General features: G+C 45.5%; 1 long non-coding RNA gene across 1 annotated transcript; it reads right to left on the reverse strand.

The window, feature by feature from the left end:
• Positions 1-2,980: 2,980 nt before the first annotated feature.
• LOC137544291 (uncharacterized) lies at positions 2,981-17,372 on the reverse strand. The gene is made up of 3 exons (XR_011025810.1): positions 17,289-17,372; positions 6,765-6,882; positions 2,981-4,487 (listed from the first exon to the last, which is right to left on the reverse strand). It is a non-coding gene; the product is annotated as an uncharacterized lncRNA (long non-coding RNA).
• Between the last annotated feature and the right edge of the window lie 461 nt (positions 17,373-17,833).

Here is a 17,833-nt window from a genome sequence, read left to right on the forward strand (position 1 = left end):
GAAAAAGTAAATTGCATATTGGCCCTAGTCTTGTAGACACAAGTGATCCCCTGGTAAATGCATACTGGTGTGTTTTTCAGCAACCAGGCAATTTTAGCCTTGTAATCTAGCAAGTTAGATCAGCATTTTGCTGAGAAGACAATGTTGTTGTTGTTTTTTTTTGTCTTTTTGGGGGGGAGGGGAATAACTGTTTTCTACTGCTGTTGGGTCCTTATTTCACAGCATTTGCAGAATAACAGAATATGGTACAGGTGGTGATGCTCATGATGTGTTACACAAAATTACAAACATGGCAGTAGTAAACTAGTTTTGGCATATTTTGCAAAAAATGTTTGCTTAAACTGTAGTAGTTAGGGGGAATAGTGGGAATAAGGCCAAATATTTGTATTTATTTAAAAAAAAAGACCTTGTAGTTTTAGAGAAAATTTCCAAATTCTGTATACTCATTTTATACATCTTAAGAAAACAGACAGTGTAGGGTCCCCCCCCCTCCTAGGCCTCTTTAACCCATTGTCACCCATGCAGTAGAGGCAGAATTCAGAGCCCGGACTGCACAACCGTTGCAGTGATAACTGGTAACACACTTTTGTAATGAGAGTTACCGCTAGAAATGCTTGTTATCATAGCAATGGTCGAGCTACTCGAGTACCACTTATTGCTGCTGGAAATAAGGGTAATATTGGTGTGCACTCTCTATATTGTGCATCAAGCCCAAAGTGTAGAAGGCCTTAAAGGGAACCTGAGGTGAAAGGCATATGGATGGAGGCTGCCATATTTATTTTCTTTAAAGTGTAACTGTCGGGCATAAAATAAAAAATCAATTCTTTATTTTTATCTGGTAAATAAGTAATAAGGATGCTAACCAGGCAATCCAAAAGTTACAATCACTATTCCTTTTATTGTTGATAAATTATCATTCCCGAGTTTACCTGACTCTTATTTGGTACACAAAAATTTTGGTATGCACAAAGGAGGTTGCAGGGCATGCTGGGTTGTCCTTTTTTGCTTCTCTACTTTCCTCTCAGACTTAACCACTTAAGCTTTCTTTTGGTGGGGTCTGATCCCTTGTGGCATGTTTATTTGTGTTTTTTTTTTAATTTGTTTATCTGTGATTGTTTTTTTTTTTAAAATACATTTTACCTTTTTATATTTAATTTCCCAGCCCGCCCTCCCTCTCCCTGCCAGCCAATCACCGTGATCAGCTGTCATAGGCATCAGCCTATGACAGCTGATCACTCCTGTGGGTCCCTGGGGGACAGCCGTGTCAGTAAAATAAAAATGTGGACAGTGCAATATATATCAAGCAGAAAACAGCAGTGCTGTGTGGTCAGCCTCAAAGCACTTCAGTTCCACCTCCAGAGATCCCAATGGTCTGTTCTTTTACTCCTAAACAGTGCCACTCCATGCACCATAAAAGAGGAGATAAGGGATGCTCTCAGTGGAATAAAAGGACAACTTTATTTTAATAAAATTTCTTCCAGATAGATAAGCAAAATAAAACTCACATACAGAGAGTCCTACTCCAGTAGCGGCCCTCTTGGCAATTTTCGCTTCTCACTCTATGTGGTACTAAAGTACAATGACAGCGATCAATGGTGTATCATTGCCCACTCTCGTCCCGACTAGTTTCGGCCTTCCGCCGTCCTCAGGGGATACGAGAGCGGGCGGGCAAGTTACACAAATATATAGTATGATAGCCATAATTACCTGTCCAAGCATCAGCATAGTTGAACAGGTAATTATGGCTATCATACTATATATTTGTGTAACTTGCCCGCCCGCTCTCGTATCCCCTGAGGACGGCGGAAGGCCGAAACTAGTCGGGACGAGAGTGGGCAATGATACACCATTGATCGCTGTCATTGTACTTTAGTACCACATAGAGTGGGAAGCGAAAGTTGCCAAGAGGGTCGCTACTGGAGTAGGACCCTCTGTATGTGAGCTTTATTTTGCTTATCTATCTGGAAGAATTTTATTCAAATAAAGTTGTCCTTTTATTCCACTGAGAGAATCCCTTATCTCCTCTTTTATGGTGCACGGAGTGGCACTGTTTAGGAGTAAAAGAACAGACCATTGGGATCTCTGGAGGTGGAACTGAAGTGCTTTGAGGCTGACCGCACAGCACTGCTGTTTTCTGCTTGATATTTGCTACATCCGAGGAAAAGGATTTACCTCTACAGTCGCTGACGTGTGGGATTCTGATAAGTAGAGCAGAGCGTTTATTGATATTACTTGAGGCACCTCTATTTTACTATTGACTATTTGAGAGTGCAATATATATGTTATGATGGTAGAGCAAATATATATATATATATATATATATATATATATTTTTTTTTTTTTTATTTTATTTTTTTTCTCTGAGATAGTATGGCTGACAGCTCCTCTTTAAATTCACACAACATGTCATATCATCATGCATAGTGTATGCAAATTGCATGTGATGCCCATTAAATCCCCATTAAAAAAGGAAGATTATGTACAAATTCCAAAAGCATGAAAAGGCATGCAAATACAAAATGCACCACCTGCAAACTCATACTAAAACGCAATTCCAAAAACATAAAAGAAAGAGAAAAGCACAGAAATGCTTATGACAGAGAACTCATGGTTTTCTGCACAAATAGCAGTTGCAGGTGTGTTACTCAACCTACTGAGGCTAAAAGATTGGCATGACAGCCAGACATTTTTTGCAGAAAAGCTCAGATGAAGTCTGTAGAAATTGTATTGTTACTATTAGCCATCAATCATTTTTGGATATTTTTTACTGGATTACTATCATGTTCACAAATGCTACAGAAAATATGAATAAAGGAAAATATATAAGTTTATTTTTCAAAATGGCAAATAAAACAGCATTACTATAAAATGTGTGCATATCTGCACAATATAATGGTACAAAGCTGTACATGTGTCTTAAAGTGTACCTGCCACAATAAGATGAGATAAAAAAAATACATATGTTATAAATAACCCACTAAGAACGTTCCTGTATTCCCTTTATTTATTTTTGTTCATTACAAGGGTTAATAAAATTGGGCTTTATCTAGCAGATGAGACCGGCTAGCACAGGCATGGGCAAACTTGGCCCTCTAGCTGTTAAGGAACTACAAGTCCCACAATGCATTTGCCTTTATGAGTCATGACTGTGGCTGTAAGACTCCTGCAATGCATTATGGGACTTGTAGTTCCTTAACAGCTGGAGGGCCAAGTTTGCCCATGCCTGGGCTAGCAGGTGAATGCAGCAGCTCTGTAATAAGAAAGTAAATAGAAGCCAAAACACTTGTACTGCATATTGCTGAACAAACACTCCTGATAACAGTAAAGTGCTAAAAATTTTTTATTTCTGCACAGGAGCAGAATGAACCAGATTTGATGTCATACTGACTTGGCTACTGTTTACACTTCAGTTATTTATTTTCTAATTAAAATATAAAAATGTGAAACATCAGGAAAATTCTTACCATTATTACTACACATACAGTTAATTAATCCATAATTTTATTTTCAGTTCAGGTTTAGGTGTACTGTCAGTCCCCTACTTTAAAAACAGGTTCCATTCAGGCAGGTGGTTGTAAGTCTAGCATGCGTTGTACATACTGGTACATGGGGATAACTCCGAGTTTGAGCATACAATAAAAACAATGTTTTTTTTATTGTCTTCCAAGTGCTTTCTTGTGCGTTACCGTGCAATAGTTTATACAATGACGAAACATGTAATAACAAAAAGGTAATGAAAAAAATGTAACAAAAACAGTGCAGTATATCTTGTATGAGGACAGCTTTGCATGTATGAGACAATTGTAACTCAAGTGTTTGTAAGCAGAGGAGTCTCTGTATACAAAGACACTTGAAATGTGAAAGTGCAAATAGACATTAAAGAGACTCTGTAACAATTTTTTCAGCCTTAGTTCTTCTATCCTATGAGTTCCTATGCCTGTTCTAATGTGCTGGGGCTTACTGCAGCTCTTCCTAATTACACTGTCTCTGTAATAAATCAATGTATCTTTCCTCTGTCCTGTTTGTCGGGCTAAGGCTTTGATTGTGTGGAATGTGCAGGGCTGCTTGTGATTGGTAGAAGCGATACACACCCTCTGCAGGCCCCCTGCATACTATGAATGACTCACACACTATGCTTAGCTGAGCCTATTAGAAGCTGGTTAGTTTGTTTGCAAACACTGCCTAAAACTGTTAATTACAAGCCAGGATTGCAGCAGAGAGTGGCAGAAACAGCACAGAGGGGCACAGGAGAAAATAAGGAATAGAATGGTATGCTTTTTAGTGTAAGAATATTAGAGTACAGATTCTCTTTAAGAAATCTTCACTTTTATGTCACAGCATTTTAGAATTCCAAGCCTTAATTTTTCTTATTTTCTTTCTCATTTAGTTTTGCTTTTCGTTGATTAAATTTGGCAATTTCATCCATAACAGAAGAGTTATTGTGGACACACCGTCTCTTTAGTTTTCCTTTTTCACTGATTTGCACACTACGAAAGAAGTATAATATACATATTTAGTAAAACAATTCCTGAAGTACTAGACCACTAGAGCCCTTAAAGGGAAACTCTACTTGCTCAAAAAATTACTACAACCATATGCAAATCTGTTATGTAATGTTTTTAAAAAGTTTATATTCACTTCAAGTTGCAGTCAGCAATAAAATTCCCAAACCGACTGAAATGGAGAATGTATGTGTATGTGTATGGTATGGTTAGCAAAGAAAAATCTCATCCTGCTTTCAACTGAGGCATAGAGAAAGTAAATGAGATACCAATAATTGTATGCATATTTTATGTTACATTTATGCAAATGTATTGCGTTTAAAACTGGAAAAATCACATGCAGTAACTGATGTTTTTGATTGGTGCAGTCCCAAGCTGCATACATTTAAATACAATGAACGTATCATTTATATAAAAATAAACTGCATTTCATTTATCATCTCCAGTGTGGCAGCAAACGTTACATTTAAGCAAGCTGAGTTATCCGGTAATCCCTGCAATATATAGAGCTGAACTGAAGGCATTGCCTTTTTCTCCGCAATAGGGTAGTTTCACTTTAAAGTCCTTCAGTCTAAAATCTAAAACATACCATCCCACTGCTTAGTTAGCAGGGTGCACTAATGGACTATTTTTATGTGAATAGTTCTGCTTTAGATATAGTCATGTATTGCGTAGCAGCAAAGTGAAGGACTTAGGGCTTCGTTCACATTTACGATCGCAAACCGCTAGCGATTATCGCTTGCATTTTGCCGCAATGTTTTTTACGTGATAACCACATATTTTTTCTGGACATTTTCAAGATTTTTGGGCAATTGCGATTCACAATTGAAATACATTGCAATCACGATCACAAAAAATGCTGCAAGTAGCGCGTTTGTGTTTAGCTAATTGCAAATCATCGGTGATCGCAGCCGTGAGATCACTGCCATATAGTAACTTTGCACTAGAGCTTTAAAAAGTGCTAGCAATCGCCGGCAATTTGGCAGTTAGCGGTAAATGCCTGCTAATCGCCAAAGTGTGAATGGGCCCTAAAAGCAGGCTTTGTGGGAGGAGTTGCTATAACTTGGTCATTGTATGCTGTTCAAACTGCAAGGTTGTTAATGTGAACCAGACTGCACAGAAGCTATGCTTCGCCCCATCAAATACGTCTGCCCGGCATTTTTCTCCTGATGCTGTGCAAAGCATGATGGGATTTCTAATGTTGTTCTCGTTTTGCTGTTTTGTGCAAATTTGTTTTTTAAAATTTTGAATTTGAGATTAAAGCCTAGAGCGCGCAGCTGGGAGGGGTGATCGGGACACAGGACAGTTCGAATTGTGTCTCATGCTCCCTGTCACCTCCTTTCAACCAAAAAGATGGCTGCCCCCATGAAATCACAAACATTTGCCTTTTAAAACAGGGTGAGTAAGAAATTATATTATCTACTGTATCTATTTTAATTAACATAACTAACTTAACTTAATGACAGTATGTTTGTTTAGGCTTAAATTCCTCTTTAAGCAAAGACTAATCTTTCTGGGAAGAGTGCAGTCTAGAGCACCAGCAGTCTGTTTTGCTGGTATTAGGTATTCACAGGGTCAGTGTTAGGTTTCACAGCACTCTGAATGACACTAGGCTCTGGTGCACTCCGCCCCGATTTTGACCACCAGTGCCACCAAAAAATGCAACACCGCTTCCCAGAACACTGTGTTTTCAGTAGTGGCAGGTGCCAGGTAGCCAGGTATGCCCCTAGATTCTAGTATTAGATAGTTAATGTGCCCCCAATTGTATTAGGTAGGCAAATGTGCCCAAAACAATATTATGTATCTAGATCTGCCCCCCAGTATTAGATAAGCTTTCCTGGTATAGGTAACTAGATGTGCCCACATAACTATGTAGCCCCTTCAGTATAGATAGCAGAATTGCCCTCCCCCATAGGTAGCCAGATGTGCCTGCAGTATTAGGTAATCCCCTCAGTATAGGTAGCAGATGTGCCCAATTATAGGTTACCAAATGTGTCCCCTGTCCCTGACCCCCCGGATGGGTAGCAGACGTACCCTAGTATTAAACATTTTACCCCAGTATATATAGCCAGGTGAGCCCCCCGTATAGACCCACCCCCCAGTATTAACAGTAAGCTTAGCTTATCTTTGCTTATTATTTATTTTCGTTTTTTTTATTGATGAAGTTTACTACTTAGATATTAGATTTAAAATATTAAAGACTTAGATTTAGACTGGAGATACTGACTGGAAATCAATCAGAGAAGAGGAGACAATACTCACATAAAGGCTTTGTGTCCACAGTAAACGGGATCTATCTCTTTATAGCTGATAATGTTTTTCGATAGTACCTTATTTACATTGGGTTTACAACATTCTCTGGTAGTGTAATCCTGTTGAACTGAATATACAGTAAAACATCAATTAAACTGAAATACCGGTAAGTAGAATATCAATATAATATAGCTACAATGACCATGTAAAAACACATATTAAATTGTGTTACAAATATCTGTTCTATATATGTGATGTGCTATAAGCCTTTCTGCGTGGCTGAAAACTGACCAATACCGTAACTCAAATGCTCAATTCAAACACAAAAAAACAAACAAACAAACAAACACTTTGAATTAAGTGTAAGTGAAAAAACATTTTTGTGTAATAAGATTGGGTAAAGATCTGTGATGATACATACAGTGCCGTGGGGTGGGCTGGTAGCACTAGCAAGCAATTTGTTTTTAGTTCAAGCTAGCTGGATCATTTGAGAGATACTTTCTGATTGGTTGGTTTTATTAAAGGGGAACTGAAAAGAGAGGTATATGGAGGCTGCCATGTTTATTTCCTTTTAAGCAATACCAGTTGGCTGGCAGCCCTGCTAGTCTATTTGTCTGCAGTAGTATCTGAATAACACCAGAAACAAGCATGCACCTAGTCTTGTCAGATCTGACTTTAAAGTCTGAAACACCTGATCTACTGCATGCTTGTTCAGGGGCTATGGCTAATAGTATTAGAGGCAGAGGATCAGCAGGGCTGCCAGGCAACTGGTATTGCTTAAAAGGAAATAAACATGGCAGCCTCCATATACCTCTCTCTTCAGTTCCCCTTTAACTACGGTTTGCGGACGATCATCACAACTCCACTGCTTAATGTGACATTGTAAATGATTGCATATAAGTTTCAGGCTACGTTCATAGTGGTGCATTGTGGCACGAAGTAATGGCTGCATTAAAACACAGAAAGGCGCACTGCAGTGCAAAATCTACTCAATTGCTTTGGGTGGGGCATACGGTATAAAGGCATGACGTTACTGCATAATGCGCGTGTTACCAGCAACAGCTAAGAATTACACATTACTTCATAGCACGGTCAGTTGCTAAGGAACATGTTACACTAACATAAAAACATTCTGCAAATCGGATTGGGATGGATCAGCAGGCATGTGAACAGATCCTATGCTAGCTAATAGGATCTGTTCACATCTGTCCGTTCAGTATGGGTCTGTTCATTCAGTTTTGATGAGCGGAAGTGAAGGCCCTGCAGTGTGCAAACATTTTAGGATCACTGATACTAAATGGCGGTTCATAGATTTAAAAAAGAACAGTTTAAAAATGTATTCACTGAACAGACAGGCTAGAAAAACGGAAATTGGACAGGCTACTTCCTGTCAACTCTATGGTATTTTGGAGTTTCACATTCCCATTTTTACAAGACTTTACATTTCCAACTTTCATCCATAGTCTATTTTTAGGAAGCAGTAAAGACAGCCAGCACTGTAAGTGCAGATGGATCTGCCAGCAAGCCGAGAGCAGTGGTGCTCAAATACCCCTTTTTAAAATTCGAGTTTGGTCGAATTCGAATAGTAAATTATTCGAGGTCAGTCGAATATTCGAGTCGAATAATTTTTACTATTCGATTCGACCTCGGACTTCGAGCTGACTATTCGAGTCGGTATTCGAGCTCATTATTCGAGCTGACTATTCGAATTGGCCTTAAATAGCTTCCAACACTTGTTTTGAGGGTGAATGATGCAAGAAACATCTTTTTTTCCAAGTAACAACAGCAAGTGATTATGTGGGGATGTTCCTTTAAAAAAAAAAAGGTGGAAAGAGAAGTTGTGTCCAGAATTTTGTTCAGTACTGTATATACTTCTTCTTCTTCTTCTTCTTCTTCTTTATCTTCTATATCTTCTTCTTCTATATCTTCTTCTTCTATATCTTCTTCTATATCTTCTTCTTCTTCTTCTTCAATATTGTCTTCTTCTTTTTCTTCTTCTTCATCTTCTTCTTCTTCATCTTCTAATCTTCATCTTCTTCTTCTTCTTCATCTTCTTCATCTTCTTCTTCATCTTCTTCATCTTCTTCTTCTTCTTCTTCTTCTTCTTCATCTTCTTCATCTTCTTCTTCATCTTCTTCTTCTTCATCTTCTTCTTCATCTTCTTCTTCTTCATCTTCTTCTTCATCTTCTTCTTCTTCATCTTCTTCTTCTTCATCTTCTTCATCTTCTTCATCTTCTTCTTCTTCATCTTCTTCATCTTCTTCTTCTTCATCATCTTCTTCTTCTTCTTCTTCTTCATCTTCTTCATCTTCTTCTTCATCTTCTTCTTCTTCTTCTTCTTCTTCTTCTTCTTCTTCTTCTTCTTCTTCTTCTTCTCCTTTTCCTTTTTCTATATCGTCTTCTTCTTCTTCACTTATTTCTCTTTCCATTTTTTTTTTAAAGAAATGCAGCTATTTTTGAGCGTAACAAATAGCTGGTGGGCGCACGCATGTTGGAAGCGCCATTGTATGTGCTCCCTGGCAGTGGAAACACACAGACAGCAGGAGGTAAATTCAGCAGCAGGAGAAGGAGGATGAGTGTGTGGCAGCAGGCAGTCAATGAGGCAGGCAGCGTGACATAATAGCCCTGGTACCTAGCGGTGATACCAGGGCTGTAAATAAACACAACAGGAGGTCCCAGACAGCAGTCGTGCAGCCCACATCGTGTCCAATACACAACTGGGACAACACAGTTTTCAACCCGGGCACCTCAGAAAAATTAAACCTTTTTTTTTTTAATGGTTTTTTTAGTTTTGGTTTTACAACCAATATAGCTATTGTTTGACGTAATAGCTGGTGGCAGAGTGGCAGCAGAAGGTAATTCTGTGTACCCTGGCAGTGGGAAACACAGACAGACAGCAGAAGGGCAGTACACAGCAGCCCACTGTAGGTGTAAAATGTGTGGCTGCAGGCGACGTAATAGTCAAAGTGAACCAGGCTGGCTTAGTGAGCAGGAGCCAGGAGGTGGTAAAGGGTGGTAAGGCACATTAACGATGGTTCTAAGTTCCGGCAGCCAGTTCATGTCCCCCTCTCGCCGACAACAGGGGCCAGGAACTCGCCTTCCACCCACGCCTGGTTCATCTTGAGAAACGTCAGTCTGTCCACAGACTTGTGAGACAGACGTGAGCGTTTCTCGGTGACCACGCCACCAGCTGCACTGAAGCAGCGCTCGGACAGCACGCTGGAAGGGGGGCAGGACAGCACTTCCAGGGCGTACTGCGCCAGCTCGCTCCAGATCTCCAGGCGCTTGACCCAATACTCCATGGGATCAACAGGGGCATCGCTGTCAAGCCCGCTGTAGGACCCCATGTAGTCAGCCACCATGCGGGTCAGGCGCTGGCTGTGACCGGAGGAGGATGCTGCTGCATGCACCTCCTCTCTAGTCACTGCTGCCGGAGCCTCTACAGTCCTGTAGAGCTCGTGGCTGAGAGACAGCAGGTCTGTGGGGCGCTTGCTGCTGGATGCAGGCACCTGCTGCTGCCTCTGTGCTGGCTGCTGGACAGTGGGGGTGGAAGGCTGGGGGAAGGCTTCCTCCAAGCGCTCAACAAGGGCCTGCTGCAAGCTCCTTATTTGTTGCGCTGGGTCTCCTCCTGCAGGCGGCAGGAACTGGCTCAACTTCCCCTTGAGGCGTGGGTCCAACATCATGCTGATCCAGATGTCCTCCCTCTGCTTCATCTGGATCACCCTGGGGTCCCTGCGCAGGCACCTCAGCATGTGCGCTGCCATTGGGAAGAGGCGGGCCACGTCTGCTGGCACATCGACGGCAGTGCTGCTGTCCTCATCCTCCTCCTCCTCCTCTGCCTCGTCAGCCTCATCCTCTCTCCACCCCCGCACCAACTCAGCTGCACTGTGCTGCTCCCCCTCATCAGCAGCAAGGTCAGGGACCTCCACCAAGTCCTCCTCCTCCTCCCCCTCAGAGGTGGACTGTGCAGCTGCTTGCCGCTCCTGCTGGTCCAAGGCTGCCGCTCCCTGTTCCAGCAAAGCATCGAGGGCCCTGTTCAGCAGACAAACCAGGGGCACCCACTCGCAGACCATAGCATGGTCCCTGCTCACCATGTTAGTGGCCTGCAGAAAGGGAGCCAGCACTAAGCACACCTGCTGCATGTGCCTCCAGTCATCATCGGGGACGATGGACGGGATGTTGCTGGTCTTGTCCCTTCTCTGAGCGGCGGAAACAGTGGCCAGGGCAAGGTACTGGTTGACAGCGTGCTTCTGTTCAACCAGACGCTCCAACATCGCCAGGGTGGAGTTCCAGCGAGTCGGAACGTCAAGGATCAGCCGATGGCGTGGCAGCTCCAGCTCCTTTTGCACATCTTCCAGGCTCGCACAGGCTGCAGCCGAGCGCCGGAAGTGACGCACAACGTTCCTTGCCATTTCCAGCAGTTCGCCCATCCCCTGGTAGGTGCGCAAGAACTTCTGCACCACCAGGTTCAGCACGTGGGCAAGACAGGGGATGTGGGTCAGGTTTCCCCTGTCTATTGCGGCAACCAGATTGGCCCCATTGTCGGCCACCACCTCTCCGACTTTGAGGCCTCTGGGGGTCAGCCAAATCCTCTCCTGCTCCTGGAGTTTGGCCAACACATGGGTTGCCGTCAGCTTGGTCTTCCCAAGGCTGACCAAGTGCAGCAGCGCTTGGCAGTGGCGGGCCTTCACGCTGCTGCTGAGGCGGGGGGTTTGGCCAGGTGTGCCGGAGGATGGCAGAGGATCGGAGGAACCTGCTGCAGTTCCCCTGACCCTGCGGGGTGGCACCACCCACTGTGTTGCTGCTGCTGCTGTGCCCGCTGCTGCTCTCCCATCCTCACCCCCTTCCACCAAGCTGACCCAGTGGACAGTGAAGGACAGGTAGCGGCCTGTCCCGAAGCGGCTGCTCCAGGAGTCCATGGTGACGTGGACCCTTTCACCAACCGCGTGCTCCAGCCCTCGCTCCACATTGGCCATCACAAAGCGGTGCAGTGCAGGAATGGCCTTGCGGGAGAAAAAGTGTCTGCTGGGGAGCTGCCAGTCTGGGGCTGCGCAAGCAAGCAGCGCACGAATGTCGCTCCCCTCCTGCACGAGCGTGTACGGCAGGAGTTGGGAGCACATGGCCCGTGCCAGCAAGCCGTTCAGCTGCCGCACGCGACGGCTGCTGGGAGGCAGAGCCCTAACCACCCCCTGGAAGGACTCGCTCAAAAGGCTCTGGCGTGGCCTTTTGCTGGCACGGGAATCAGCAGACACAGCGGAGGAGGCCACTGAGGACTGGCTGCCAGAACAGGCCTCAGTGTCGGCGGCAGGAGTTGCAGAGGGGGGAGGAGCAGTGCGTTTCCGCACTCCTGCTGGTGCTGCTGGAGGAGCAGGAGGGCGGGTGGCTGCTGTTGCTGCTGCTGCTGCTGCTGCTGCTGAAGGCTGTGCAGTGATGGGTGTGGTGCCACTGCCAGCACCAGATGCCTTCAGCCTCTGGAACTCCTCATGCTGGTGGAAATGTTTCGCAGCAAGGTGGTTGATGAGCGAGCTGGTGCTGAACTTTAAGGGGTCTGCACCTCTGCTCAACTTCCGCTGACAGTGGTTGCAAGTGGCGTACTTGCTGTACACAGTGGGCATGGTGAAATATCGCCAGATTGGTGACAGAAACATCCCCCTACGGCATGGAAGCGCTGCTGCCTGTCTCCCTGTGGTGGTTGGGGGGGGGGGGGGGCTTGGGTGCGGCTGGTGGTGGTACTGGCAGATGCTGCTGCTGCTGCTGATGAGCCTGAGACACCAGCAGGCTGTGGGACCTGCCTACTGCTGCCAATGCTTGCAATGATGCGCCTCCTTGCAAGGCCCACAAGAGCATCCTCCTCCTCCTCCTCAGAGCTGCTGAGGACGACATCCCCTGGAGGTGGTGGCACCCAGTCTCTGTCTGTCACCGGGTCATCATCATCCTCCCCCTCCTGAAACATGTCCTGCTGGGATGATGACCCTCCAAACTCCTCTCCTGATGCATGGATGGGCTGCTTGACTGTCGCCACAGTCTTGCTGTCCAATCCCTCATCCCCCAAAGTGCCCATCAGCATCTCCTCCTCAAAATCGCCAACAACAGCAGACAATACCCTGATGGTGCCTGGGGTAAAAATACTGCTGAGTGACAGGTCGCCAACTTGTGACAGTGAACTGGCCTCCTCCCCAGACCCTGCTGGGCGGCTGCTGCGAACAGGGGTGGTGGTGGTGGTGGTGAGGGTGGAGGCCTCGGATGCAGAGCTGATGGCGGGCTGCTCATCCTCTGTCATGAGTTGCACCACAGTGTCTGCATGCTTTTCCTCAATGGGACGTTTCCGACCCGGCTGGAGGAAAATCGGAGCAGGTGCTACACGCTGCTGCTGCTGCTGTGTCTCTGCAGCGTGAGTTGCAGATGCTCCTGCTGGGCGGCGCCCAAGGCGTCCACGGCCAGTGGCTATGGGAGGAATGTTAGCCACTGACGCTGCTGCTGCTGCTGCGGAACTGTGCATGGTGGCGCGGCCGCGGCCTGCCACAATGCTGCTCCCTCTCCTCCTGATTCCCTTGCTGCCCTTCCCCTTGCCCAAACCGCGCTGGCTGCCACTTCCAGACATCTTTGATGTTTTGGGCGTATAGACAAAAGTTTTTTAAAAGGGCGGGTGAAAAGTGGGGTACTTTAATGGAGTGGGTTGGTGGGTGAGGTGACTGAGTGAGTGTCCCTAGTACAGTAAGTAAGTAGTAACAGTCAGTAAGTACAACTAACTAATTACAATAATCAATCAGTAATCAGAAGGAAATAGAGTGTGTGTAGTGTGTGTACACAGACAGTGAGTGCACACACGCAGGAGCTAGTAGCCTATGAACAGTGACTGAGTGTCCTAGACTCCTAGTACAGTAAGAGTAAGTAGTAACAGTAAGTACAACTAACTAATTACAATAATCAATCAGTTATCAGAAGGAAATAGAGTGTGTGTAGTGTGTGTACACAGACAGTGAGTGCACACACGCAGGAGCTAGTAGCCTATGAACAGTGACTGAGTGTCCTAGACTCCTAGTACAGTAAGAGTAAGTAGTAACAGTAAGTACAACTAACTAATTACAATAATCAATCAGTTATCAGAAGGAAATAGAGTGTGTGTAGTGTGTGTACACAGACAGTGAGTGCACACACGCAGGAGCTAGTAGCCTATGAACAGTGACTGAGTGTCCTAGACTCCTAGTACAGTAAGTAGTAACAGTAAGTACAACTAACTAATTACAATAAGCAATCAGTTATCAGAAGGAAATAGAGTGTGTGTAGTGTGTACACACTACACAGACAGTGAGTGCACACACGCAGGAGCAGCTAGTAGCCAATGAACAGTGACAGTGAGTGTCCTAGTACAGTTACAGTATATAACTACAATACTAATACAATCAGTAGTAAAGGACAGCAGAAATACTGGTATAGATGAGAGAAATAAACAGAGGACAGGAGAGAACAGCTGCCCACACAGGCAGGCCCTGAGGCCTAAAGCTGTAAGCGTGCAGCAGCTGTCTGAGTCTCTCTCTATGTAACACAAAAGCTACTAACTAAAATACAATGTCTAACTAACTAACAACAATATAGGTGTGTATAGGAGGTGTATGTGAGCAAAAACGCTAGGTAAATGACCACAATAGAGCTCTTGCTAAGCCAAAGCACAAAGGAGCAACTCTCTCTCTGTACAAGTCTCAGGCAAGCACGGAGAAACCTAACATGGCGGCCGCTATTTATAGGGTAGGGGCTGGCCAGGGTCCCCCTCTGTGATTGGCTGCCGTCAGAGGGCCTGGGAGCCCTCTGATTGGCTCTAAGGACATCAATCTGGGCTATGACGCTATTCGAGCTCGGTACCGAGCTCGAATAGCGCCGGTTTGCTCGAATAGCTCGAATAGTGAATGGGCTATTCGAGTGTACTCGAATAGCCCATTCGAATAGCTACAGCTATTCGGAGCTCGAATACCGAGCTCGAATAGCTGAAAAAGAGCTCGAATATTCGAGCTACTCGAATATTCGAGCTCTGCTGAGCACCACTGGCCGAGAGTAGCTGGTGAATCACAATGCAATAGTTGTGGTAGACAGGAGGGGCTCAAGGCACTGCTGCAATGATATATTCACATACTAGACTAAGAGATAGTGAGTGCACAATTCTAAATGTAGCATCCTGGTAAAAAAAACTCAGGTATGTAAACTGCTGATACATGCATGGTATGAAAGCATCCCAATGCTGAATGAATGGAGAGATGACTGAAAGCAGAGATTGCAGCCACACTTTTTTTCACAGTGCTGGGAGTTGTGTTTACAAGAAGTGGAGAGCATTATCATTAAAGGGACCCCGAACTGCAGATAAAAATTAAATCGGTACTTATCTGGGGCTTCCTCCAGCCCACCGTAGGCTGTGAGGTCCCCGGGCGTCTTCCTGGCTCCTCTCCTGGTCCCGATGGCGACTTCATTACTGGCGACACCCGGGCCGAGTGTCGGCCCAACACTTCCTGAATGGTGCCGCTCCGCGTCATCACAGTGGCAAGTGTGATAATCCTGCGCGTGCACGGTTCAGAGTTAGAAAACAGTGCATGGGTAGGACTGTCACGCCGGCCGCCATGATGACGTGGAGCATCACCGTTCAGGAAGTGTTAGGCCGACACTTGGCCCGGGAGTCGCCGGTAATAAAGCCGCCAGCGGGACAAGGAGAGGAGCTAGGAGGACGCTAAAGGGCCTCACGGACTGCAGTGGACTGGAGGAAGCCCCAGGTAAGTACTGATTTCAGTTTTATCTACTGTTCGGGGTCCCTTTAACCGTCACTACTATGAGGAAAGGGAAGCTGAAGTGAGAGGATATGGTTATATGAGAGGATATTATTAAACAATGTGCAATTCCTGGTTGTACTGCTTATCACCTGCCATTAACCTCCCTGGTGGTATGATTCTTTCCGGATTTTAGGGACTGAAAGCGGTGCAATTTTTTCACACACTTTTAGACCCCAAGAATCATACCGCTAGATCCATCTGTGGCAGCCTTGCACGTTACACACCTCCCATGGATCCAGCTCGGGATTATTACTGCTCTGAGCTGTGGATTTCAAGCCCGAGCCTGACTTGGGGTTACGCTAAGGAGGTTACTACTTTTTGCCATAGACCTGAACAAGCATGCAGATCAGTTGTTTCTGACTTAAAAGGAAGGTTCAGGGAGTATGAAAAAAAAAAATCCATATCCACTTACCTGGGGCTTCCTCCAGCCCGTGGCAGGCAGGAGGTGCCCTCCCCGCCGCTCCAGAGGCTCCCGGTCGTCTCCGGCGGCCGACCCGACCTGGCCAGGCCCGGCTGCCAGGTCGGGCTCTTCTGCGCTCCAATCTGCACCTCACGGGGGCGTGCTGACGTTATCGGACGTCCTCCGGGCTGTACTGCGCAGGCGCAGTACAGCCCGGAGGACGTCCGATGACGTCAGCGCGCCCGCATGGGATGCAGAAGAGCCCGTCGTTGGAACGCAGAAGAGCCCGACCTGGCAGCTGGCCTATCCAGGTCGGGTCGGGCACCGGAGACCACCGGGAGCCTGCGGAGCGGCGGCGAGGGCACCTCCTGCCTGCCATGGGCTGGGGGAAGCCCCAGGTAAGTGGATATGGATTTTTATTTTTTTTTCATACTCCCTGAACCTTCCTTTTAAGTCTGACTGGATTAGCCACATGCTTATTTTGGGTGTGTGATTAAAACCTCCTTGGTGGTTCAATTTTTCCACCAAGGAGGCTGCATTGCACTTTTTTTGTTTTTGTTTCATGTAGCTACCTGAGTGGTAGCTACATAAAACACCACTAGAGGGCGCATGTGTTCCTCTAGTCCGATCGTCGCCGGCAACAAAAGTAAACAGGAGATTGCGTATAGAACGCGATCTCCTGTTTGGCTTCTCCTGTCTCCATGGCTACGATCGGAATGACGTCTTCCGCCGCTGCGTGCGGACGATCGCCGCAGAGCGGTGGCGATCGAGCTGGACGTGCAGCTAGCAAAGTGCTAGCTGCGCGTACAGTACTTTACAAAACAGAAATCGCCCCACCAAGGGCTGAGATATCCTCCGCGGCGGCTTACCCCAAGCTCAGCTCCGGGTTACCGCTAAGGAGGTTAAGACACTAAGGGCCTGAGCCCACTAATGCAATTGTGTACACTTTTCAGTTACACATCAATGTTACAGATGCTGAAAAGTGGACAGAAGCGGACACAACTGCGTTAGTGGGCTCAGGCCCTAATGCAACCAGAGAGATCAGCAGCGCTGCCAGGCAACTGGTATTTTTTAAAAGGAAATACACATGACAGCCCCCATATCCCTCTCACGTCAGGTTCCCTTTTACAGGTTTAACCAGAATTTTACTTTTAGCATGGAAAACTTATATTTTAAGATGAATACATTTAATAAATACCCAAAACAAAACTGTAATTTTATTGGCCTATACAAAAATACAGTGACTCTTCTTTGCAGCATATTGAAACAATGTACAGTTATCCTAACTAATCAGTAAGAATGAGATATGAAGATACTTACATATATTCAGACAGGAAGCCTCTAGCACCAGAAGCAGCAGCACAGCAAGGCAGGCAGTTCTCATGGTGAATAGAAGACTGTAGTAGTGACTACTGATAGTCAATTTCTAGGTATCTACAGTGAGCAGTGCCTTGCATTTTATACTTTTCCTCAAGCTATGGGATGACTGTGATGGAAAGAGTGGGTAGGAATAAAGAGAGTGACGAGAAGTGTGTAGGAGTAAAAATCTGTAGATTTCTACAGTTCCACCACTAGGGTGGAGTATGTAAGCTAAAACAGACAATTACATAGTGTATACATGACAGTGGACAAATAAGTGACCAAGATAGGAAATCTGTAACCTGAATTGTAATTGCAGGTAGTGTTGCTGTTGATGTTCTGCTAAAAGTGAAATTCTTTCCAAATAACTTGTATTTCATTTGGAAGTGCTCAATATCAGGGCAATTTCTAGGCTAAGAACATTATTTGTGATGCAGTATTTAGCCTCCTGTATAGTTAGCCAGGTAAAGGTGCCCTCAGTATAGGTATCCAGGTATAGCAAGCCA

The sequence above is a fragment of the Hyperolius riggenbachi genome, chromosome 2 (genome assembly GCF_040937935.1).
Source record: "Hyperolius riggenbachi isolate aHypRig1 chromosome 2, aHypRig1.pri, whole genome shotgun sequence".
NCBI lineage: Eukaryota > Metazoa > Chordata > Amphibia > Anura > Hyperoliidae > Hyperolius > Hyperolius riggenbachi.